Source organism: Schistocerca gregaria, chromosome 4, assembly GCF_023897955.1.
Source record: "Schistocerca gregaria isolate iqSchGreg1 chromosome 4, iqSchGreg1.2, whole genome shotgun sequence".
NCBI classification, from domain to species: Eukaryota; Metazoa; Arthropoda; class Insecta; order Orthoptera; family Acrididae; genus Schistocerca; species Schistocerca gregaria.
Window position 1 is genome coordinate 465,385,625 of NC_064923.1, and position 27,309 is coordinate 465,412,933.

Consider the following 27,309-nt stretch of genomic DNA (forward strand, 5'->3'; position numbering starts at 1 on the left):
CAGGATTGTCTCTGCTCTTCTGACTTTTGCAGAGATGGATTAGAAAAGCTGTTCCTTGTGTTTGAGTCCCGTTCCAGCACATGAACTTCCCCAAACCGATTGAACGATATCCTGTAGAAAATCGACAGTCCAAAAAAATATTAAGGTTAAGGGTTGGAAGCTCCTCTCGATTTTTTTCTGTATTTATGAATTAAATATGATTTCAAACTCCGCCTTCCCCAAAAACAATTACTTTTTTGTATTTATCAAATCTTTTTAGATACCTATGTGTCATCTTCCATGAGCTCAATTATGAAATTAGATTTTTGCTGGTCGGCTTGCTTTTGTGGCTTAAAACGATGCATGTTTTACATCGTGTTGTACAACTTCAGCATGTTTCTTTTTGTTGTAATTGCAGATAAAATGTTTTTCACGTCTTTTACACTTTACTCTCACCTTGTATTACATGTTCTCACTCGCAAAAAACGAGATCTGAAAGAAAAGTTATGTCACCACAGTCCTCATAAAAGTAGTAACAAGGCGAAAATGCAAGCCGACCTGTGCAAATACACTTTCACAATTAAGGTAATTTCCTTAATAGAGACCCAAAGACGGTGACACACAGTCGAAACGTGTTTTGGAAAATAAAGTGTATTTTTCAGAATACACTTATTAAAACGCAAATTTGTTTGTTAGTATAGGCCAATGTAAAGACTGTCTGGGCAGAATTTTTTCTCACTTTCCCAATATATACGCGGAAGCACTTTTTATAGAAATGTATTCTATTTATTTTTGCAAATCTAATTTTATACTTTTGTGCCACCAACAGTATGTAGTTTTAATTTTTATAACAGCTTATATATAATTTTACATTGTTGCGTAATTGTTTATTACTTATTACGTTTGAGCTCTCAGATCGCACACCTAATATTCTGATTGACACGATTACTAAAGTGTTGAAAAATGTCTGGGTGAAGATAAAAAAAAAATTATTGTACAACAACAAGCGAAACACATTCCAAGCATTTCTGCGAAAAGGGTTTTCAAAGAACGACACCGACTGAAAGTAGTACGTGAATTTTCTTTGCTTCGAAAGAAGATTACATGAGATGAAAGAGTGTAAAAAGGATTACTATAGTTCTCACCTAAGCGAAAGATTATGATTACTGGGTAATGTGTCATTGAACTAGCAATTCTTTAAAAATATATTATCTTAAATGCAATCTGAAACTTCGTTGCATTTAAAATGTTATAAACTGAATTAAGAGATCGCAGAGGAACCTCCTAAATATGTTTCGGACATTTCGGGGCATATGTATAATGAAAATGGTCAGCTGGGGCGACCGATTAAAGGTCGTATATTACACGGCTTCTCTCTGCGAAGAGATTTTCAGCAGAAAGCTGAGTTTAGAAATCAGATTTTTCTGACCTCTTGTTTTCTATAGATTCTTCTTTACTGTAACACACGCTCGACAAGTCCTTGATAACTGGGTAGTTGGTTGTGTCGGGCGAAGAAATGTATACCCTCGTCTCCTGAGGGACGATTCAGTTCATGAATCCCGAATAAAGAATTTCTGGTGGCTCCTGATGTCCACATCCCCTCTGAGACACGTTCAAGTCTGGAGCCATATCACGAAAATGAAGATGTAGAATGCATTGAGTTCCATTGTCCTCTATGGTTCACAAGGCTGGACACTGCCTAAAAGGGAGGTACAAAATGATCTAATGTGAAAGAGAGACGATGACAAGAATCTGGGGGCCGGTGAGAGACGAAAATGGTTGGAGAACAAGCAAGAATAATAAAATTTATGAGATCATGAGTCAAGCCCACGTTTTACAACAACAAAAGATTAGATGTCTCCAATTGTCAGGTCACAGAGTCCTGACACCAGACGCCCGACTTACTAAGCAAACGTTTATTACCCACAGTGCAACGAAAAGACCCTGCATAGCTCACGGAACAGATGACGTAAAGGAAGGTGCCGAAGCTTTGATTGCAGTCAATAAGGAGGAAACAGCAACGGAGAGAATACAGTGGAGACAAATGTTGACGCAGTGCTTGTTCTACTGGGTCAGTGATCTATGGATAAGAAAGGACGGAAAAAATCGAAAAATTAACTCTGGACTGATTCATCAGGATCTTATCCAGATCCGAGTAGCTAACGTCAGTTACATTCGCGAGAAATGGCATCGTTTGCACGTACGTGTCTTGGAGCTGTAGCTGCTCACTGATCTTGAGCTGCACACATCCTGTGTCGCTACAAGAAATGTAGCAACGTGCTCGCCATTGTAGGCGACCGATTGTCTGTGCAGAGCTCCGTTCACTGTTGCGTGACGCAAGAGCGAGCCTGCACGAACGGACGTGTCGTCACGGCACTTGTTAACTAGCAGCCAGTTAGTGGAGGGCCGAACAAGGCCGCTCGCCGTAATCATGTGGCTCATATCTCTCGCACAGGTATTGTTCTCTCTATTACCGGGTTACGGGAAGCGGGTTTTTTCCGGTATGCGCGTATAAGAAAAATGCCTTCAGTAGTATGGAGTTCTGACGGTAGGTTTTCCCCTGAAATGTAATTTTGTCGTACTTCATAATTCAAATTCCATGGGTTAGGACTACAGAGACTTGTTGTAATACACTCTATTACAGCATGAATTCTCGACTCTTTTTGTAAATCAAAGATCGACTACAAGTAGTCAAATTTTAGCTGTTTGATGGTTCCAGAAAGACAAAAATTTCTTACAGGACCATTACTTTTCACAATATATATAAATGATCTAGAAGATAACATTGGTAGTTCCACGAGGCTTTTCGCAGACCATGTTGTTGTTGACACAGAAGGCACAGAACTGCAGATGATCGACGCTTTGTGGAGGGAGAGGCAATTGCCGCTCAACACTAACAAATGTAAAGTTTTGGGAATACAAAGACAGACAGACCCTAGCTGACAAACATGACATTCCCTGGATATTCATTTTTCCAGTTTTGTATTAGAAACGTATCGTTTCTGTGCGCTGGGCACAGCTGCTTCGCATATCTGCAACCTGATTCTGTAAACGTCTCTATGGCTATGCCTCTTCATAGATCTATAGACGGCTATTGTTTTCGCATACAATCGTTTCGCAATTGTAAGCTGTCAAAAACGCTGCCAGGCGTCGGGGATTTCTTAAGTTGACTCGAGTCTTAGTAGTAAAAAAATAAAAGTAATAAAACTTCATGATTGATGCGGCATTATTTTCTAGCTCAGCTCACTGTTCAGAAAGTCATATCTCTTGAACTATGTATCGTACAATGATAAATTTATCTACGTACATTTAGTGACATATATGGATACTGTCTACGAAATTTATTGAGAATAGAGTTGGTAAAACAGAAGTAAAAAATTTAAAAGTATGCGTGAAGCGGCAGTTTTTACGAATCTCGTTGTTTATTATGTCATATCTCCTGAACTACGACAGGTAGGTGCTACTTAACCCACTGAGATTGTTGTCTGGTGTACCAAGTTTGGTTGAGGTCGGTTCAGTGGGTTACGAGGAGATGTTGAACATATATATACGCAAACATACATCTATTTTTATCATACGTATGGATCACACGGTTGCAGAACAATCAGTGGAAGTAGTTACTTCCATATCTAGAAGTATGCGTCTGGATTGATCGGAAGCGGACTGACCATATAACAATAATTGCGAGTAAGGTAGATGCCAGACAGATTCATTGGAAGAATATTCAGTAAATGTAGTCTATCGATAAAGAGGGTGGCTTGCAGAACACTCGTTTGACCAATACTTGTATACTGCTCGTCAGTCTAGTATGCGTACCAGATGGTGTTGATAGAGGGGCCGGCCGGAGTGGCCGTGCGGTTCTAGGCGCTACAGTCTACAACCGAGCGACCGCCACGGTCGCAGGTTCGAATCCTGCCTCGGGCATGGATGTGTGTGGTGTCCTTAGGTTAGTTAGGTTTAATTAGTTCTAAGTTCTAGAACCATTTGAACCATTGGTAGAGGAACCGTAGACGATCCAAAGAAAAGCAGCGTGTTTCGTACTGGTTCATTTAGTAAGGCGGAAGCGTCACGAGGATACTCAGCTAACTCTAATTGCAGACGCGAAAGTCGCACGAAGTCGGCGTTCCAAAACATCCCAGAGGTGTTCTATAGGATCCAGGTCAGGACTCTGTGCTGGCCAGTGCATCACAGGGATGTTGCTGTCGTGTAACCACTCCGCCACAGGCCGTGCATTATGAACAGGTGCTCGATCGTGTTGAAAGATGCAATCGCCATCCCCGAATTGCTCTTCAACAGTGGGAAGCAAGAAAGTGCTTAAAACATCAGTGTAGGTCTGTGCTGTGATAGTGCCACGCAAAACAAAAAGGGGTGCAAGCCCCCTCCATGAAAAACACGACCACACCATAACACCGCCGCCTCCGAATTTTACTTTTGGCATTACAAACGCCGGCAGATCACGTTCACCGGGCATTCACCATACCCATACCCTGCCATCGGATCGCTACACTGTGTGCCATGATTCGTCACTCCACACAACGTTTTTCCACTCTTCAATCATCCAATGTTTACGCTCCTTAGTCCAAGAAAGGCGTGATGTCTGGTGCAAATGGCTCTGAGCACTATGCGAATTAACTTCTAAGGTCATCAGTCACCTAGAACTTAGAACTAATTAAACCTAACTAACCCAAGCACATCACACGCATCCATGCCCGAGTCAGGATTCGAACCTGCGACCGTACGGGTCGCTCGCTTCCAGACTGTCGCGTCTAGAACCGCACGGCCACTCCGGCCGGCACGTGATGTCTGGATTATGAGCAGCAGGTCGACCATGAAGAACAAGTTTTCTCACCTCCAGCCTAACTGTCTTAGTACTTGCAGTGGATCCTGATGCAGTTTGGAATTCTTGTGCGATGGTCTGGATAGATGTCTGCCTATTCCACATTACGAACCCTTTGAACTGTCGGCGGTCTCCGTCAGTCAACAGACGAGGTCCGTCTGTAAGCTTTTGTGCTGTACGTGTCCCTTCACATTTCCACTTCACTATCAGATCTGAAAAAGTGGACCTATGGATGTTTAGGAGTGTGGAAATCTCACGTGCAGAATTATGACACAAGTGACACATCAGAACCACCTCTTTTTCGCAGTGAGATAACAGATTTTGTGGTGTATCATTTCACCACGAGCAAATCCCGAAATGACGTATGAGAGAACTACTTAACTTACTGTTTGACACGTTATTTGAAAAACATTCTGAAGCCACTAAAGTATCACAGCCATTGAAAGAGGTCGAAAAATCTTGATATAGGTAATTTGTTTTATCCAGACGATAACGTTTTAATCAATCGCATGTAAGAAGCCCATAAAATTATTTAAAACTTCCAGTTCAAGAATAATTATTTTTCGATTTAGTTGAGGACAAATTGGATGAAAATCTGTGTGGGTTTAGGCCTCTTGGAGGTTGTCAGGACCAGATCTTTAGTTTACGGCAAATAATGGAGAAGTATTACGAGTGGAACAGGGAATTGTATCTATGCTTTATAGATCTAGAAAAGGCATATGACCGGGTTCCTAGGAGGAAGTTATTGTCTATTCTACGAGATTATGGAATAGGAGGTAAACTTTTGCAAGCAATTAAATATTTTTGCATAGATAGTCAGGCAGCAGTTAGAGTTGACGGTAAATTGAGTTCATGGTTCAGAGTAGTTTCAGGGGTAAGACAAGGCTGCTACCTTTCTCCATTGTTGTTCATATTATTTATGGATCATATGTTGAAAGCAATAGACTGGCTGGGTGAGATTAAGATATGTGAACACAAAATAAGCAGTCTTGCATATGCGGATGACTTAGTTGTGATGGCAGATTCGATTGAAAGTTTGCAAAGTAATATTTCAGAGCTAGATCAGAAATGTAAGGACTATGGTATGAAGATTAGGATCTCCAAAACGAAAGTAATGTCAGTGGGAAAGAGAGATAAACGGATTCAGTGTCAAATAGGAGGAACAAAGTTAGAACAGGTGAACAGTTTCAAGTACTTAGGATGCATATTCTCACAGGATGGTAACATAGTAAAAGCACTGGAAGCGAGGTGTAGCAAAGGTAATGCAGTGAGCGTTCAGCTACGGTCTACTCTCTTCTGCAAGAAGGAAGTCAGCACCAAGACTAAGTTATCTGTGCACCGTTCAATCTTTCCACCAACTTTGCTGTATGGGAGTGACAGCTGGATGGATTCAGGTTACCTTATTAATAAGGTTGAGGTTACGGATATGAAAGTAGCTAGGATGACTGCAGGTACTAGTAGATGGGAACAATGGCAGGAGGGTGTCCACAATGAGGAAATCAAAGAAAAACTGGGAATGAACTCTATAGATGTAGCAGTCAGGGCGAATAAGCTTAGATGGTGGGGTCATGTTACACGCATGGGAGAAGAAAGGTTACCCAAGAGACTCATGGGTTCAGCAGTAGAGGGTAGGAGGAGTCGGGGAATACCAAGGAGAAGGTACCTGGATTCGGTTAAGAAAGATTTTGAAGTAATAGACTTAACATCAGAAGAAGCACCAGACATACTCCCCCTTATAAAATTCCTCCTTGATCCTCTATTCAGCGTATTCAGCGCTAACTTTGGTGCCTTCAGTATTTGCAGGGGCAACAGTCTGGATGATTGACTGATCTGGCCTTGTAACAATAACCAAAACGGCCTTGCTGTGCTGGTACTGCGAACGGCTGAAAGCAAGGGAAAACTACGGCCGTAATTTTCCCCAAGGGCATGCAGCTTTACTGTATGATTAAATGATGATGGCGTCCTCTTGGGTAAAGTATTCCGGAGGTAAAATAATCCCCCATTCGGATCTCCGGGCGGGGACTACTCAAGAGGATGTCATTATCAGGAGAAAGAAAACTGGCGTTCTACGGATCGGAGCGTGGAATGTCAGATCCCTTAATCGGGCAGGTAGATTAGAAAACTTAAAAAGGGAAAAGGATAGGTTAAAGTTAGATATAGTGGGAATTAGTGAAGTTCGGTGGCAGCAGGAACAAGAATTCTGGTCAGGTGATTACAGGTTTATAAACATCAAATCAAATAGGGGTAATGCAGGAGTAGGTTTAATAATGAATAGGAAAATAGGAATGCGGGTAAGCTACTACAAACAGCCTAGTGAAAAGCATTATTGTGGCCAAGATAGATACGAAGCCCACACCTACTACAGTAGTACAAGTTTATATGCCAACTAGCTCTGCAGATGACGAAGAAATTGAAGAAATGTGTGATGAAATAAAAGAAATTATTCAGATAGTGAAGGGAGATGAAAATTTAATAGTCATGGGTGACTGGAATTCGGTAGTAGAAAAAGGGAGAGAAGGAAACGTAGTTGGTGATTATGGACTGGGGCAAAGAAATGAAAGAGGAAGCCGCCTGGTAGAATTTTGCACAGAGCACGACTTAATCATAGCTAACACTTGGTTCAAGAATCATAAAAGAAGGCTGTATACATGGAAGAAACCTGGAGATACTAAAAGGTATCAGATAGATTACATAATGGTAAGACAGAGATTTAGCAACCAGGTTTTAAATTGTAAGACATTTCCAGGGGCAGATGTGGACTCTGACCACAACCTATTGTTTATGACCTGTAGATTAACACTGAAGAAACTACAAAAAGGTGGGAATTTAAGGAGATGGGACCTGAATAAACTAAAAGAACCAGAGGTTGTACAGAGTTTCAGGGAGGGCATAAGGGAGCAATTGACAGCAATGGGGGAAAGAAATACAGTAGAATAAGAATGGGTAGCTTTGAGGGATGAAGTAGTGAAGGCCGCAGAGGATCAAGTAGGTAAAAAGACGGGGGCTAGTAGAAATCCTTGGGTAACAGAAGAAATATTGAATTTAATTGATGAAAGGAGAAAATATAAAAATGCAGGAAATGAAGGAATACAAACGTCTCAAAAATGAGATCGACAGGAAGTGCAAAATGGCTAAGCAGGGATGGCTAGAGGACAAATGTAAGGATGTAGAGGCTTATCTCACTAGGGGTAAGATAGATATTGCCTACAGGAAAATTAAAGAGACCTCTGGAGATAAGAGAACCACTTGTATGAACATAAAGAGCTCAGATGGAAACCCAGTTCTAAGCAAAGAAGGGAAAGCAGAAAGGTGGAAGGGGTATATAGAGGAGTATATAGAGGGTCTATACAAGGGCGATGTACTTGAGGACAATATTATGGAAATGGAAGAGGATGTAGATGAAGATGAAATGGGAGATACGATACTGCGTGAAAAGTTTGACAGAGCACTGAAAGACCTGAGTCGAAACAAGGCCCCCGGAGTAGACAACATTCCATTGGAACTACTGACGGCCTTGGGAGAGCCAGTCCTGACAAAACTCTACCATCTGGTGAGCAAGATGTATGAAACAGGCGAAATACCCTCAGACTTCCAGAAGAAAATAATAATTCCAATCCCAAAGAAAGCAGGTGTTGACAGATGTAAAAATTACCGAACTATCAGTTTAATAAGTCACAGCTGCAAAATACTAACGCGAATTCTTTACAGACGAATGGATAAACTAGTAGAAGCCGACCTCGGGGAAGATCAGTTTGAATTCCGTAGAAATGTTGGAACACGTGAGGCAATACTGACCCTACGACTTATCTTAGAAGCTAGATTAAGGAAGGGCAATCCTACGTTTCTAGCATCTGTAGACTTAGAGAAAGCTTTTGACAATGTTGACTGGAATACTCTCTTTCAAATTCTGAAGGTGGCAGGGGTAAAATATAGGGAGCGAAAGGCTATTTGCAATTTGCACAGAAACCAGATGGCAGTTATAAGAGTCGAGGGACATGACAGGGAAGCAGTGGTTGGGAAGGGAGTGAGACAGGGTTGTAGTCTCTCCCCGATGTTATTCAATCTATATATTGAGCAAGCAGTAAAGGTAACAAAAGAAAAATTTGGAGTAGGTATTAAAATCCATGGATAAGAAATAAAAACTTTGAGGTTCGCCGATGACATCGTAATTCTGTCAGAGACAGCAAAGGACTTGGAAGAGCAGTTGAACGGAATGGATAGTGTCTTGAAAGGAGGATATAGGATGAACATCAACAAAAGCAAAACGAGGATAATGGAATGCAGTCGAATTAAGTCGGGTGATGCTGAGGGAATTAGATTAGGAAATGAGACACTTAAAGTAGTAAAGGAGTTTTGTTATTTGGGGAGCAAAATAACTGATGATGGTCGAAGTAGAGAGGATATAAAATGTAGACTGGCAATGGCAAGGAAAGCGTTTCTGAAGAAGAGAAATTTGTTAACATCGAGTATAGATTTAAGTGTCAGGAAGTCATTTCTGAAAGTATTTGTATGGAGTGTAGCCATGTATGGAAGTGAAACATGGACGATAAATACTTTGGACAAGAAGAGAATAGAAGCTTTCGAAATGTGGTGCTACAGAAGAATGCTGAAGATCAGATGGGTAGATCACATAACTAACGAGGAAGTATTGAATAGGATTGGGGAGAAGAGAAGTTTGTGGCACAACTTGACCAGAAGAAGGGATCGGTTGGTAGGACATGTTCTAAGGCATCAAGGGATCACCAATTTAGTATTGGAGGGCAGCGTAGAGGGTAAAAATCGTAAAGGGAGACCAAGAGATGACTACACTAAGCAGATTCAGAAGGATGTGGGTTGCAGTGGTTTCTGGGAGATGAAGAAGCTTGCACAGGATAGAGTGGCATGGAGAGATGCTTCAAACCAGTCTCAGGACTGTAGACCACAACAACAACACATGCTCCAGACTGAACGCTGAAAGGCATAATCAGTCTTAAATGATGATGATGATGATGATGATGAATTAAATACAGTTAAAAATTGCTTGGTTGACACATACCTTTTGGTATGTTGCATTAGACTAGCTTGAAGTTACAAAACGTTATTTTTAACTCTGAAATAGTCATTAACGCAAGGACATCACTCGCAACTTTTTCCTTAAGAAGTCACTACCTGGCATAAAAGAAAGCATCCAGAAGACGATGTAATTCGTACACGTACATATGGACGAGTAAGAGTTGCAATTCTTTGTGACAAGTATAACGGCCACCAGAGGGCATACAAGAGTGGTGATCAGCGTCAGATGTTGAGTGATCACTTGGTCGTCATGGAGATGCCGCGTAGAATATGAGTGAGCATTATCAGTATGGGTCTCCACTCGTCTGGTTGGCCGAATCGTGCAATATCTACATTTGATAGGCAATCAGATGTGGCAGTGGTCCGTTGTTGGACTGGCAACTCATCCTCAAGGTTCCGGTCGAAACGTTCGACCACCACAAGGGAGGATCGGCGTATTGGGCATCAATCACATCCTAACTCCTTCCTATCCGTGCCCTCCAATTGAGAACAAGTAATGGACTCCCTGCAACTTTCCGACACCCTGGCACCACTGGTCGGAGACTATTAGCAGCTGGATTTAGGGATTACCGTCCCATGTGTAGGCTGCCGTGAACACCACAAAACAAACGGCTGCGCTTGGAGTGGTAACGTGACCGATGAGCAAAGACTGCTGATGAATGGCGTCGTATTGCGTTCGGCAAGAAATCATAGTTCTGCACTGCCCCGGGTGACTATCGTCGGCGAGTGTGGTGACGGCCTGTGGAGAGCTACCATGAGCTCAGCTCACAGCTGGTAGTGATTGAGAGAACTGACGTCACAAAGGTTCGTGACGGACATCATGCGTCCTCATGTTTCACTTCTCGTGCGACGGTATCGTGGTGCCATTTTTCAACAAGACAATGCTCGTCCATATATGGCACGTATGTTTATCGTCTGCGACCACTCACGGAAAAGAAGCTTTGAATTGTCGACAGGCAACGCTTTTGCTTTTCCGTGTGTGGTTTGTTTTCATCCTGAAGTACTTACATCCTACAATAACTTTCCCACAACTTCTATGAACTTTCTGCGTGATGTTGAGGTACTCCCATGGCCAGGAAGATCCCCAGATGTATCTCCGAGAAAACATGTGTGAAACCTGCTCGGATGTCAACTCTACCCAGCGTCAGTATCCAGCATATCAAGGACCAGTGAGAACAGCTGTGAGCCAGCTTGGCCTAGGAGAGGGTTCAATAGCCTTATGACGCTGTTTGAAACAGAATCAGTGCATGCAGCCAGGCCAAAGCGGTTGTAACGTTTTTCTGATATTTGGGCTCATGTTGCCAAGTTCTTCGTAAATTTGACTCTGTTTTGTAATTACATATCCTATCGACCAGTGAAGTTTCATTTTGGTTCCCCCTTCCCTTATTTGAGCTTCATTTTGTCATGCAGTGTATACGGTTGTTCATAGAGATATTTGTAAATCGTGCTCAGTACCTCAACGCACTCATTCATTAAATCACATATGAAGGGCCAACGAAAGTAAACAGGGTAAGTCACATTCTGTACATTCCTCAGGAAAGGAGATGTAAACTCCTAAGATTACAAAAAAATGCATAAAACACTCTAATCGAGTGTAACCAATATAATTATGATACCCTGTTTAATGGTTGAAGTGGATGTACATTAGAAAAACATGAAAAGTGAAATTACATGATGAAAAAAGATAATATATGCAAAAGACATAGATCTTACCGCAAAAATAACATTGTAAGTCCATCAATTTTTGGTAACCTTTCGTCACTTCTTTGTTTTGTTTAGCATTGGAAGTTTCTGTTTGTTGGTCTTGGATTCTGGTTTGTTATGTGGTAGACCGTAATAGAAATTTCTTGCACCTTGACCAGAAAAATGTCAAAGTTCTCGAAAGCCCGCATATTTTACAAAAGATATTGGCAGGAGCTCTGAAAATACACGCCCAGAATTAGTTATTCGCAAATAGTAGAGATTTATCTTTCAAAAAGTTTCATGTTACAAAAAACCATAATATGCTCAATGGTGCCATAAGAATTCCTCCTGCGATTGATACTCAGACTCGAAGTCCGTTTGCAGACTACCAGAATGATCCAGACGTACTGGTCTTTAGCTTCCGTTGTATTTGAACACATTTTCTTCCTTCAAAGACAAAGTTTCTCTAAGCAGTCGTGTGTTGAAAAAACACTTCGGTTTTTCAAATGCTTTTAAAAAGGCCGTTCAGTCCCGTTTAATTTCTTGTTGAACAGGAATGACTTTGTAAGACCCTGAATTCACTCTCGCTGTTTCGAAAGCATTTTGGTTACTCATTTTTTATCAAACCAAAGTTTTTATCACATTCCATGTTAGACTGTCCTCTTATTAGAAATACTATTTTGACACTATCTAACCTCTTAATGGTGTGGACGAAATACTGACGGCATATCAACGCAATGTAGTTCTTAGTGTGTCCTTAGTGCGAATCACAGACTATTGCAAGAAGCCTTACTTTTGGATCAAAGATTTCACTCACATAATAGCGCAAACAATTATAATTTTATTCGCTCCTTTCTTTCCTCAATCTTCACTGTGTCAAATATTGCGACAAGTTTGAACATTTGATGAATGATGAAACAGCAGAACGATAATCCCATGCAAAGCAAAGAAGGGCTTTCGACAAACAGGAATTTGACTCATGGTACCATTTCGTTTGTTTCTTACAAGGTACTGTAAAGAGCAATCTCTGGCATCGGAATCGTCATACCTAGGCCTTCTGCGGGCAATTAATATTACCACAATTAAGTTGGTAAAATAGGAAGATTTGTCATTCCAAACTGATAAGCTGTCCTCTTTCGTGCGGTTCGCTTGTTTGAATCGAGCAAACAACGACCTTTTGCGATCACTGTCTAACTCATCAGAAACTGCCCTAAGATCCCTACGAACATTATTCATTCTGTTATAATTTTTTCTCTTTTTAGCTGACTGATTAACAGATGGCATCTCATTTTCATCTTGTGATGATCCACACATTTTAAAGATCGTAGGAGAACTACACTACTACCTCACTTCAAACTAAACACTTTAACTGTAGGGAAACAACACTGAGTAAGAAACTCAACCAATCATATTTGCATCCGCAACGAGAAGACCGACTTGGAATGTTCTTTCCTTTACCACTAAAAGTAAAGCCCCCTGTATCTTGGAGCATTGCTACGTTACTTGAAAGTCATTTTAACTGCTTTGTAGTACTGGCGGCAGACCATCAGAATTTGCCATAAACACATTTTCTAATTAAGTGGACTTACACCTTTTTTCCGTGGGGTCTTCCAATTGCATAGCAAAATTTTATACAATTAACCAATAACTCCTAAATGCCGTATTATATGTCCTGAATTCGAGAACCGTTCTGAAACGCTATTTTTGCGGGTCAGTGATCACAAAAGTCCTGGTCGTGTACGCAGCACAGGTTCAGCCTAGCGGTCTACACAGGGTGTCTCCATAAGAGCGTGGAAAAATTTGGTAGAACACAGAGTATGCTCCACTGAATGATTTGATGTCTGGAGCCTAGGGTAGGAGAAGCCAGCTTAAGGAGATATGAAAGTAATCTTGTCTACCTCTTGGTCTAGCATTACTGTTTTCCAGCATATGTACAACTAACATGCGTGAAAGTTTACACATGCTGTGGTCTTCATTCGCATGCATGTCCCTTATTTTCTGCAAGGAAACAAGGAGGACTCTTTCACTGGGCAATATCTTCTACCTGGCAGTCTGAATGGCCACATGTATTTGGGGTTCGTGCGAAGAGTTCTACCTGACTAGTTGGAGAACACACCCGTGGCTGTTCGTGAGAGGATGTGGATACAACATGACGTGCCCCGCCTCACTTCAGTGTGGATGTCCACAACCATCTCAATGCTGTGTTTCCTGGTCGCTGTATTGGAAGGGAATATCCTATTCCATAGCTTGAGAGGTCATCTGACCTGAATCTTCTTGGATTATTTCCTATGGGAACAGCTAAAGTCACTAGTGTGCATCAGGAACTTGTGCGCCGATGTCATTCTTTCATCGAGGTTGGTGGCAGTCGGTTTCAGCAAGTTTTGGAAGATATAGTACAAATAGTACGTTCATTGTGTCAGTGATGGTATTTTCAGTTAATTATAACCAACTAATGTAAATAAGGAAGTACACATTAATGTGATTTTATTCCTATTATCTCCTTAAACTATCTTCCCCGATCCCAGGCTCCCTACCTCAAATTGTTTAGTGGAGCATTCTCTACGTCCGATTAAATTTTTGCAGGCTTTTACGGAAACACCCTACATATCCTAAATACGGGCCTGCTCATTAGTCATGAAAATTAAAGGTATCATGCTCAGTGCATAGTTTCGCGAGTATTATCTTCAGGGGAAATGAGGCACAGAGCAAGTTAGTTATGCATCATTTAGGTGTGTCTTGAAAGTACCGAAGTGGAACGTTGACGAGGCTACGGAACAATGGGAGACAGGCTTCCTTCGCACCTGTCAGGTAGCGGCACGAGGCGCTAATGTATTAACAGCAGAGCCAGCTGGCAGGCTGATGATGAACGAGCGCTGATCCCCCCTTACGTGAAGCGAGCCTGCAATTATTGAACCGAGCTCTCTTGCTACTATCCATCACCGTCCTTTGCAACTGACGAGAGGCGTGTGAACTCGCTGAAGTCAGCAGCACCTCGCCCCAATATTAAAGGGAAGTGTCCTTCCCGTCCTACTGTTTTAAAACTGACCATCCGCCCACAAATATCACTCAGATCTCGAACGTCCTCAGCCGAAACAAACTAAACCCAAGGTAGACTGTTGACAACGTTTCGAAGTGTTGTGGAAGTCAGAAGCAGAGAGGTACAACAGTAGAACAGAAAATAATGAAGAATTCAGCAGTGTTGATTACAATTTCATATCACGGACATGAAAGGGATAGTACATTGATTAGAATATATTTAAGAGCGTAGCTAGGATCTGAACTAATGGAAACTCACATTAATTTTAGAGAAGGGAGAGGCGACGGGGGGGGGGGGGGAGGGGGGAGGATGAAGGGATCAACAATTTCCTTCAAGCATAGAAATTGAAACTACTGAATGATTACATTTATTAATCATCAAACATACAAATATCAAAACTTTATAATAGGTACGCACTATGTGCAATGTTATTAGCTGAGAAAGAGTAGTTTGTATGAGATTTTTGGACGGTAATAGAAAGTGGTACATCACGGAGCCCCAGCCAGGTTTTTATCAAAAGTATGGAGATGTTCGTCATTTAATGGACAATAAATTATTAAAATTCCACTCAGAACTCACCAAATCATCATCATCATCATCATCATCATCATGAGTATTCCTATGGCACATACAGTGTGCAAGGAGGAATGATCAATATTGAGGTATCTTACAGGAATGATCATTCGAAGCAAAAAATTCCAGCAAATATGGACTCAAAAATGTATATCTTAAGAACTAGGAGCACTTCGATGTCGCGAAACAAATCTCTTCTACTGCAAGCTTGTGCTCTCCACTTTTTGACATGAGGCAGTATGGACCAAAACAAGAAAAAATTGTATAGTAAACAAGGGCTCTACAATGCATAGCTTAAAAGTTAGGGGAACTTGTTCAATAGAAGAGATATTTCACAGTAGCGAAGATCTACATCTACATGGATACTCTGTAAATCACATTTAAGTGCCTGGCAGAAGGTTCATCGATCCACCTTCCCAATTCTCTATTATTCCAAATTCGTATAATGCACGGAAATAATGAACACCTATATCTTTCCGTACGAGCTCTGATTTCCCTTACTTTATGGTGGTGATCGTTCCTCCCTATATAGGTCAGTGTCAGCAAAATACACTCCTGGAAATTGAAATAAGAACACCGTGAATTCATTGTCCCAGGAAGGGGAAACTTTATTGACACATTCCTGGGGTCAGACACATCACATGATCACACTGACAGTACCACAGGCACATAGACACAGGCAACAGAACATGCACAATGTCGCCACTAGTACAGTGTATATCCACCTTTCGCAGCAATGCAGGCTGCTATTCTCCCATGGAGACGATCGTAGAGATGCTGGATGTAGTCCTGTGGAACGGCTTGCCATGCCATTTCCACCTGGCGCCTCAGTTGCACCAGCGTTCGTGCTGGACGTGCAGACCGCGTGAGACGACGCTTCATCCAGTCCCAAACATGCTCAATGGGGCACAGATCTGGAGATCTTGCTGGCCAGGGTAGTTGACTTACACCTTCTAGAGCACGTTGGGTGGCACGGGATACATGCGGACGTGCATTGTCCTGTTGGAACAGCAAGTTCCCTTGCCGGTCTAGGAATGGTAGAACGATGGGTTCGACGACGGTTTGGATGTACCGTGCACTATTCAGTGTCCCCTCGACGATCACCAGAGGTGTACGGCCGGTGTAGGAGATCACTCCCCACACCATGATGCCAGGTGTTGGCCCTGTGTGCCTCGGTCGTATGCAGTCCTGATTGTGGCGCTCAGCTGCACGGCGCCAAACACGCATACGACCATCATTGCCACCAAGGCAGAAGCGACTCTCATCGCTGAAGACGACACGTCTCCATTCGTCCTTCCATTCACGCCTGTCGCGACACCACTGGAGGCGGGCTGCACGATGTTGGAGCGTGAACGGAAGACGGCCTAACGGTGTGCGGGACCGTAGCCCAGCTTCATGGAAACGGTTGCGTATGGACCTCGCCGATACCCCAGGAGCAACAGTGTCCCTAATTTGCTGGGAAGTGGCGGTGCGGTCCCCTACGGCACTGCGTAGGATCCTACGGTCTTGGCGTGAATCTGTGCGTCGCTGCGGTCCGGTCCCAGGTCGACGGGCACGTGCACCTTCCGCCGACCACTGGCGACAACATCGATGTACTGTGGAGACCTCACGTCCCACGTGTTGAGCAATTCGGCGGTACGTCCACCCGGCCTCCCGCTGCCCACTTTACGCCCTCGCTCAAAGTCCGTCAACTGCACATACGGTTCACGTCCACGCTGTCGCGGCATGCTACCAGTGTTAAAGAGTGCGTTGGAGCTCCGTATGCCACGGCAAACTGGCTGACACTGACGGCGGCGGTGCACAAATGCTGCGCAGCTAGCGCCATTCGACGGCCAACACCGCGGTTCCTGGTGTGTCCGCTGTGCCGTGCGTGTGATCATGGCTTGTACAGCCCTCTCGCAGTGTCCGGAGCAAGTATGGTGGGTCTGACACACCGGTGTCAATGTGTTCTTTTTTCCATTTCCAGGAGTGTATGTTGTATGTAGCTCTCTAGTGAATGTATCACATCAGATAGCAGCTGCTTTCCGTAACCGGTAATGTGAATGTATGAAATACACGTGGTGTTTGTTTTAATTTGAAACAACAATATATATCTAAAAATATGCTTCGTACAAAAAAGTTACAGACTAAAGGTTGATATTTTCATGAGAACATCTGACTGTGCTACACTGGCCATCCCCTTACCCTCCCAATCCTTATCTGGGCGGTTAACTTTCTATTTTCAAATGTAAGTCCCCAATTTTTATTCCAATTCGGATTCTACGCCAGAAGATATACAGCACTTACCAGAAAGATTTTTTCCATTCGCGAAAGATGGTGATGTAATCGACAAAATTAAGTTTTCGGTTTTTGCGATTATGAACCGACTCATTTGATTCTACTTTCTGTTCTAAAGAGTTGATATTATTGCTAATTTTTTTCAGTTTAGTAAATTTTATTGTACAGTAAAACTTTAACGTTTAGCCATTTAAAAGTCTGGCAAATAACCTACATTTCAAGTAACGTTGTTTCTTGTTCCCTTCAAGGTTGCTTCCGGTCAGTCCCCTCCAATCTCACCAACAGCATGACTGATGACGCTATGTTCTTCCGCCCAAATGTCGCAACTGTCGTGCCGATTACAGCGCCATCTGCCACGAAAGGAAAACATTTTCTCACATAAACCATAGGTATTTTTGGCATAGAATCCGAATCTGCAATAAAAAAGATGGTTCCCTTTACGCCACCGCGGGGAAGGGCATGGGGAGTTTCGGGGTGTGGTCGGACTATGTTTTCATACTATGCGTGTCTTTCGAGATATTTCATTGTTAGAAGTTAAAACAAGCAACCTGTATTTGTAAGCTATCATGAGGTAATACGTCATTACTGACACTGACGGCGGCGGTGCACAAATGCTGCGCAGCTAGCGCCATTCGACGGCCAACACCGCGGTTCCTGGTGTGTCCGCTGTGCCGTGCGTGTGATCATTGCTTGTACAGCCCTCTCGCAGTGTCCGGAGCAAGTATGGTGGGTCTGACACACCGGTGTCAATGTGTTCTTTTTTCCATTTCCAGGAGTGTATTTTCGCATTCGGAGAAGAAAGTTGGTGATTGGAATTTCGTGAGAAGATTCCGTCGCAACGAAAAACGCCTTTCTTTTAATGATTTCCAGCCCAAACCCTGTATCATTTCTGACACTCTCTCCCATATTTCGCGATAATACAAAACGTGCTGCCTTTCTTTGAACTTTTTCGATGTGCTCCGTCAGTCGTAAGGATCCCACACCGCGCAGCAGTATTGTAAAAGAGACCGGAAAATCGTAGTGCAGGCAGTCTCCTTAGTAGGTCTGTTACATTTTCTAACGCAGTCTTTGGTTAGCCTTCCCCACAACATTTTGTTTGTGTTCTTTCCTACTTAAGTTGTTCGTAATTGTAATACCTAGGTATTTAGTTCAATTTACGGCTTTTAGATTAGATTGATTTATCGTGTAACCGAAGTTTAACGAGTTCCTTTTAGCACTCATGTGGATGACCTCACACTTTTCGTTATTTAGGGTCATCCGCCACATTTCGCACCATTCGGATATTTCTTTTGACCTTCTGAAGACTTTATTAGTAGATAAACGACAGTGTCATCTGCAAACAGAAGACGGCTGCTCAGATTGTCTCCCAAATCGTTTATATAGATAAGGAACAGCAAAGGGCCTATAACACTACCTTGGGGACGCCAGAAATCACTTCTGTTTTACTCGATGACTTTATGTCAGTTATTACGAACTGTGATCTCTCTGACAGGAAATCACAAATCCAGACACATAACTGAGACGATATTCCATAAGCACGCAATTTCGCTACGAGCCGCTTGTGTGGTGCAGTGTCAAAAGCCTTCCGAAAATCCAGGAATACGGAATCGACCTGAAATCCCTTGTCAATAGCACTCAACACTTCATGTGAATAAAGAGGTAGTTTTGTTTCACAGGAACGATGTTTTTTAAACCCATGTTGACTGTGTGTCAACAGACCGTTTTCTTCGAGGTAATTCATAATGTTCCAATACAATATATGTTCTAAAATCCTACTGCATATCGACGTTAACGCTATGGGCCTGTAATTTAGTGGATTACTCCTACTGCCTTTCTTGAATATTGGGGTGACCTGTGTAACTTGGGTACAGATAGATCTATCGCCAAGCGAACGGTTGTATATGGTTGTTAAGTATCGAACTAATGCATCAGCATACTCCGAACGGAACATAATTAGTATACAGTCTGGACCAGAAGACTTGCTTTTATTAAGTTATTTAAGTTGCTTCACTACTCCGAGGATATTTACTTCTACATTACTCATGTTGTCACCTGTTCTCGATTCGAATTCTGGAATATTTACTTCGTCTTCTTTTGTGAAGGCATTTCGGAAGGCTGTGTTTAGTAACTCTTCTTTGGCAGCACTGTCTTCGATAGTATCTCCATTGCCATCGCGCAGAGAAGTCACTGATTGTTTCTTGCCGCTAACATGCTTCACATACGCCCAGAATCTCTTTGGATGAAGTGCCCGTTACTCTTAAGGCATGCTTTCTAGAGCCATGTTCACCTTTTTTGCTTCGAATGATCGTTCCGTCGTATCCCTGAATGTTGACCATTCCTCCTGGGACTACCTGTATGAATGTTACCTTAAGGTATTTCTTGCCATGTCCTAAATACATGTTGTCAGCTCATGGAACTTCCTGGCTGGAAGCTGGAATGAAAGTATACGTCTTCCTAACTCATACTAGTCATGCTCTATAATTGAAAAATCAGGGGATCTGGCAGTCCAGTTAAGAATCCATACATTCTACAAGGCGTTTATGGTGTAAACCGCAGTGTAGGGTTTTGCATTACCCCGCCGAAATATGCCACTATTTACGTTGGTCATGAACAGTGGGACAACAGGATTTACCAGTCTTACCACATACTGGCGACCATTCACTCTCACTTCAGTGATTACCAAATCAGTGGTCTTGTTATATCGAATAGCTTCCTACAGCATGTTCAAGAAACCGGAAAGGTCTGGTTTCCAGGATCGCTGCTTTTGTGACGAGGTGTATGCGAGCACATCGTCTTCGACCTTACAGCTAAAACCGGGGGCGAGGTTCGTCTCTGGTCACTACAGAGTGCCACTATGTCCTAGTTTACTGGCTGTATACCATCCAGGTCCGGTTCCAATGGATGGTGGCAGCGGTAAAGGGCGCATAGCAACTCGAGACCTCATCTGAGTTTCTAGTTATCTGTTCGACAGGGATTGTGGTTACACTGCACCTGTAACCTCTCCCCAGATTTCAGCTGTTGTCATCTGTCTGTTCGTCAGAGCCAGTCGAACAATCTCACGATCTTCTCGTGGCGCAGTCCTTCTGGAAGGGCGTGTACCTATTCTTCTTGCCACGTTGTTGTTCTGAGACCATGTCGCCATCACTCCTTCTGCAGCCATTGCGCTGCAGTCAACTTTGTGTGCGCTCTGTCGGTATGACTTGCCAATGTGCCCCATCCCAATGATCCGATCTTTCTCAGAGTCAGAAAGATGGTGATAAGCTTTCTGCAGGCATGCCGACAACGTTCTGTTATATGGGTGTTTATAAATGAATATTGGGGTTTTAACGCTTTATAATATTTATTATATTAAACTTACAGTTATAAATGATATGTTAAATGAAAGAGCAACTCAAACAGTTTTACCAAGAACATTATAAATGTTCAATGCGAGCACCATTTGTCACACGGCACACATCAAGTCTATAGCCGAGTTTTTCCCAAACGTTGGTAAGTGTGCCTTCAGTAGTGATTGTAGCAACAACTGTTTCAATCCGGTTTCTTAATTCAGGGAGGTCTGCCGGTAGCGGAGGCACGTACACACGATCCTTGATGAAACGCCCAAGGAAATAATCGCACGGCGTTAGGTCGGGTGAACGTAGAGGTCATGCAAAGCAAGCCCTGTCATTGCGCTCCTTGCGGCCCATCCAACGCTTGGGTACAGTGAAGTTCAGCCAATCGCGTACTTCGCGCGGCCACATTGCGCGCTGCGCATGCGCACTGGTGCCAAAGACAACTGTTTGAGTTGCTCTTTCATTTGACATATCATTTATAACTAATTTTTATGTAATAAATATTATAAAGCGTTAAAACCCCGATATTCATTTATAAACACCCTGTACCTCCTACATTAACATTTTAGCAATTCTCGACATTGACTTGTCGCACGAAAAAAAAAACATCACCGTCTGAAAGTACAAAGTTACAGGAAACGTTTAGAACCAAGAGGTATCTGGCATTACCGGTTGAAAGCAAACGGTGTAATATACTACAAGAAAAAAAGGCACACCCCGAAGGAATTATCCGAATGGGAACGAAATCGGTCGGCGTGATGTACATATAGAGACAAATAAATAATTACAATTTCAGAAAAATTGAATTATTTATTCAAGAGAAAGTGCTTCACAAATGAAGCAAGTCAGTGACGCATTTGTCCACCTCTGGCTCTTGTGCAAGCAGTTATTCCGATTTGGCGCATTAGACAGCCAAAAACCGTGATTGTTGGACAATCCAGTCCATAATGCAAGCACGGAGACAAGCAGAAGAAATTCTCTCCATGTGCGGGCGAATATTATGTTGCTCAAATGTAAAGCAAGGATGGCTAGCCACGAAGGGCAACAAAAGGCGGCACGAAATACAGTCGACGTACTACTCTGCTGTAAAATTGCCTCGGATGAGAACCAAAGGTGTTGTCAGGTTGTAGGCCGTATGGCAGGCTACATTCCGGTTGGTACACGTCCGCTGTCGGAGGTCTCCAGACACGTCTTCGCTGATCATCAGGGCTCATTTCGAAGCGGGACTCATCACTGAAGACACTTCTACTGCCGGCCGCGGTTGTCTAGCGGTTCTAGGCGCTCAGTCCGGAGCCGCGCGACTGCTACGGTCGCAGGTTCGAATCCTGCCTCGGGCATGGATGTGTGTGATGTCCTTAGGTTAGTTAGGTTTAAGTAGTTCTAAGTTCTAGGGGACTTATGACCTCAGCAGTTGAGTCCCATAGTGCTCAGAGCCATTTGAACACTTCTACTCCAGTCAGTGGGGTTGTCGGTGTACAGGGCTCAATCCTAATCGGCGCAGGGGGCGCCGTGAGCTCAGCCACCTTTCTGTGAGCCGCCCATAAATGATCCTTTTGTTCACTGAAGCAGCAATTACACGTCGGACAATGATAATGATGAATCTGGGGTTCTGAGTGCCTGTCGCACAATTGCTCGATCCTTCCATTCTGTCGGCTCTCTTGGTCGACCACTTCCTTCTTGACGCTGTGTTGCCATGGTTACCCCACCGCTGCCAACATCACTGAATTGTGGCGGCGCTCCTACTCAAATGTCGAGCGATTCGCCGATTACTCCAAGCGGCTTCATTGAGCCCAACTACACGTTCTCTTTCAAGTGCTCACATCTGCGTATATTGTCCATGACTCCGTCTGCGAGGCTCGGAATGACATAAAATTCACAAAGACTTTATGCCCTGGTATCGACATCCCCCTGTTTACTATCCTTAGCAGCTGCGCCATGAATTTGCGCTGCAGCGTCACTCATTCCTCCCTCGGCCGCCAAAGTTTACAGTTTTAGGTATTCCGTCGATATCTGTATGCACATCAATCTGTGACCAATTTGCTTAACCCCTCCGCGATGTGCCTTTTTTTCTCTTCTTTCCTTTTCTTCTTGTCCTGGAGCGTACTTTTGAGAATTCACAACAAGTTTCTGTGGCAAGATTTACTACTAGCCCATATCCATTGCATGTTCTGGTGCCATTAATATGCCTCGCTGTGTGGTACAAAATCTACAAGAGATTTTAAAGATATTATAAACAGGTTACTATGGTCCGGTAAATTTGAGGGCCTAACTGATTAAAATTGCTGAGCAGCCACAAGTCGCATATCACGTTTCCTTTGTTTTGACCTCTTTCACCAAACAACGCTAGCATCTTTAGAAATTGTGTGGCCGATGGCTACACGTTACAAATATCGGGCTGTGTGTAGCGCCGCCGGTATACATTCGTACACACTTAAAGTATGACAGCACCACTACACACAGCCCGATATTTGTAAAATGTCACCCTCTGCTACGCTGTTTCTGAAGATGCTCGCGTTGAACGAATGAAATATATCAAAAAGTTACATGCGACTTGTCTCTACTATGTAAATTTAAGCCGGACGGACTGGCCGTGCTTTTCTAGGCGCTACAGTCTGGAGCCGAGCGACCGCTACGGTAGCAGGTTCGAATCCTGCCTCGGGCATGGATGTGTGTGATGCCCTTAGGTTAGTTAGGTTTAATTAGTTTTAAGTTCTAGGCGACTGATGACCTCAGAAGTTAAGTCGCATAGTGCTCAGAGCCATTTGAACCATTTTTGTAACTTTAATTTCTGAAGATCGTTGTTCCCACGCAGGAAATTCCTGAACTTGCCACACAAAGCTAAGTGTTTATCCAATTATCCCGAGAAACATGTCAAAGGAAAAAATTTAGTGCACGTGCAACTCTTCCAGTATTATTGATTAAAAGACTGAGGAAATTCCTTGCAAAATCGCGAGCTGTCTTTCCATATGCAAACTGGATCCTCCACACACTGGAGAATTCTTTAGCTGGAGGAGGAAACAGTGTCACAGGTCAGTGTCTAGGGAGAGGGAGGAGAGGTGAGTGGAGGAGCATAAGAGGCACTTCCTGCCTACTCCCTCACTGGAAGGGGATACGCCAAGGCGGCTTAGTAGGTTTCATTGATCGCAGCTTCCAGCACACTAGCCTTCCTCTGTTACATGGAATTGCGCCTCAACAGCTTGGACACTGCTCGTGAGGGAACGGCACACTATGTATTGGTATTAGATATTAAGCACACCTCATTCGGCGCTGTAATCTATTATTTCGTGTCCATTGATTTTCATAGACTCTGAAACCGAGCAGAATATCTGCTGTCCCTTCTCCGGAGCTAACACGATTTTGCGTGACCAGACCATCGCTCTCCGTCAAGTCGTTAAGCAATGTCTTCGTTTACTGAGCTCGTTTGGAACTGTTTAGCGGCACTTTAAACTGCCGAGGCTATTTTCGTTTTTCGTCCACGGAGTAAGCTAACAGTTTTGCTATGGTGGCAGCTGGTGTTTTTATTTTCTCTGTTATTCCCATCCACCAAATTGTCACTAATGAGAAGTCGAATTCGTAGTTGTAGTGTTCTCACTTTTTCCAGCTAAGGTAAGTCTCAGGGTTAACAGCGGCTGAAACTTCAGACGACGAAAATAGCGTGAGTCTACAAGGCATTTCCAAGCATGTTTGCAGACAAGCACGTCCATTGTGTCATCACGTGGAACTGTTACACACGTTAGTATTAATTGAAGCACAGACTGTGTCACGTGATGTGGCCATCACGTAACAAAATAGGCGTTAATTGAAATTGTTGGCGGGGTACGGCGTGCATACAATTGCACAGATCACTTTTCTTGCATTCATGCCTAACATAACGAATATTTCAGTGTCTCTTCTTCATTGACAGATTTTCAGACGTTTCTCTCATTTTGTATGTTTTTGTTTTCACTTTTCGCTTTTTCAAACTTTCAGAATCACTTTTATACAATCACGGACACTTCCTTGTTACTTCGTAAATTGAAGGGCGAGGGGCGGGAGGAGAAAGGAGAGGAGAGGGAAGGAACTAATTATATCAGCTGCATCGGGATTTTGTGTTGAATCAGCAGCGACGATTGAAAATGTGTACCGTATCAGCACTCGAACCTGGGATCTTCTGCTTACAGAGAAGTTGCGTTAACCACTGAGCACCTGTACACACCGTTTATCGCAAATGCGCGCGTTATTTCGGGAGGCTCTCCGGCCGACTTATATTCCCACCTAACCCCACCTATCATCAGTCCTCATCCATGTGCTCTATGCCCGCTAGTTTTAGATTTCCACTGGAGGTCGAACGTAAATGTGCACCCGCACTGAAGGTTGCGGCTTCATTGCCTGTCGAGGTGAATCAGTTATATGAAAGCGTGCTTTCTGTGCTTTCGGACATGTCCAAAAGAACAGACACCACGCATTCATACAACATACGCTTTCAATTCGTGTATCGGAGATACATAATCTATTTAGAGAATTTTACCAGAGAAATGTAGTTGCAGTACTTCCCTGAAAAGATGTCACCTGCAGGACGGACGTATGTAACGTTTAAGTATATTACAGTTATAGTAAAGTATTGGCCCAAATTACAAAACCTGTCAAGAACAAAGAATACCCTAGCGCTTACATGGAACTTTCAGGGTGTTAACAGAATTTAATATTAAAAGGTCTCTAAATTTTCTCAATAGTGTTTCCCGAAAAGAACGTAGCCTTCCCTCCAAGGATTCCCATTTGAGTTCCCGAAGCATCTCCGTACGTGTTCTTTGAACCTATCGGTAACAAATCTAGCAGCCCTCCTCTGGATTGCTTCGATGTCTTCCTTCAATCCGACCTGGTTTTCGCCAGGACACAAACATGGTCTAGCTGATCAGAATTATCCGGACACTCCTTTGTAACGTGGGATTTAACCATGATGTTACGAGAGGCGAGTATAATGTTGTCAGTTGAGAAGTATTAACAGCACAATGGGACGATCAGGAGAGTTCAGTGGCTTGGAACATAGACTAGTCATTGGTTGTCACCTGAGTTACAGGTCTCTTATAACAGCCAAAGTCGATTGTTGGCGATGTGATTGTGAAGTGGAAACGCGGAAAAACAACAGCTAAATCCATACTAGGCACATCTCATGCACTGACGGACATGATTCGTCGAGCTTTTCAGAGAGTGATTGTAAACAATTTTATGAAATCAGCAGAAGCGCAAGGAGTCATTCATGATTTCCGAAGTGCTAGCAGTGATCTAGCTAGCACTATGGCTTTGGGTAGGGAGTTATAAAAAATGGAGTTATAAAGAATGAGAAAGAATGGTGAACCGTACAGTAGAGTGGTCAATGCCAAGCGGTGCTTAAGATGGTGTAAAGAGCGATGTCACTGGACAGTGGGTGACTAGATATGGTGTAATGAATCACGCTGTATGCTGTGTAAATCTGATGTAAACGTCTGGCTACGGTGAATTCCTGGAGAACGTCACCTACTATGATGCGTGGCATCAACAGCGAATTACGGAAGTGGTGGCATTGTGGTGCAGGGGAGTTCTTCATTGTTAGCGTTTGGTCCCATTACTCTCCTTAAGAAAACGTTAAATATTGGAGAGTACGTATACATTTTACAGCGATGGTTGTGTACTGTGTACAGTGGAGGATCAATTGGGAGACGATAAATGTTTGTATCAGCATTGCAACCTACGCTGTCATAAAGTAGCATTTGTGAGGCAATGGTTAGTGGACAATGATAATCCTGAAATGGACTGGCCTACCCAGAGTCACGACCTGAACCCAATGGAGCACCTTTCGATTTACACTGAAGCGGCAAAGAAAATGGTCTAGGAAAGCGTATTCAAATACAGAGATATGTAAACAGGCAGAATACGGCGCTGTGGTCGGCAACGCCTATATAAGACAACAAGTGTCTGGCGCAATTCTTAGATCGTGTACTGCTGCTACAATGGCAGGTTATCAAGATTTAAGTGAGTTTTAACGCGGTGTTATAATCAGCGCACGATCGATGGGACACAGCAATATCCGAGGTAGCGATGAACTGGAGATTTTTCCGTACGACCATTTCACGAGTGCACCGTGAATATCAGGAATCCGGTAAAACACCAAATCTCCGATATGGCTGCGGCCGGATAAAGATCCTGTAAGAACGGGATCAACGACGACGGAAGAGAATGGTTCAACATGACAGAAGTTAAACTCTTCCACAAATTGCTGAAGATTTCAATGCTGGGCCATCAAAAAGTGTCAGCGTGCGAACCACTCAACGAAACATCATAGAGATGGGCTTTTTAAACCGAAGGCCCGCTCGTGTACCCTTGATGACCGCACGACACAAAGCTATACGCCTCCCCTGGGGCCCTTAACACCAGCATTTGACTGTTGATGACTGGGAACATATTGCCTGGTCGCACGAGTCTCGTTTTAGATTGTATCGAGTGGATAGACGTGTAAGGGTATGGAAACAACCTCATGAATCCATGGACACTACATGTCAGCAGGGGACTGTTCAAGCTGGTGG

The 27,309-nt window shown here is 43.2% G+C and overlaps 2 protein-coding genes across 4 annotated transcripts in view; one reads left to right on the forward strand and one right to left on the reverse strand.

The window, feature by feature from the left end:
• Positions 1-27,309, reverse strand: part of LOC126267773 (laminin subunit gamma-1-like) — a 184,457-nt gene that overhangs the window by 80,363 nt on the left and 76,785 nt on the right. The window lies entirely within an intron of this gene.
• Positions 1-27,309, forward strand: part of LOC126266753 (glycerol-3-phosphate dehydrogenase, mitochondrial) — a 301,663-nt gene that overhangs the window by 296 nt on the left and 274,058 nt on the right. The gene's annotated exons all lie outside the window — the stretch shown is intronic.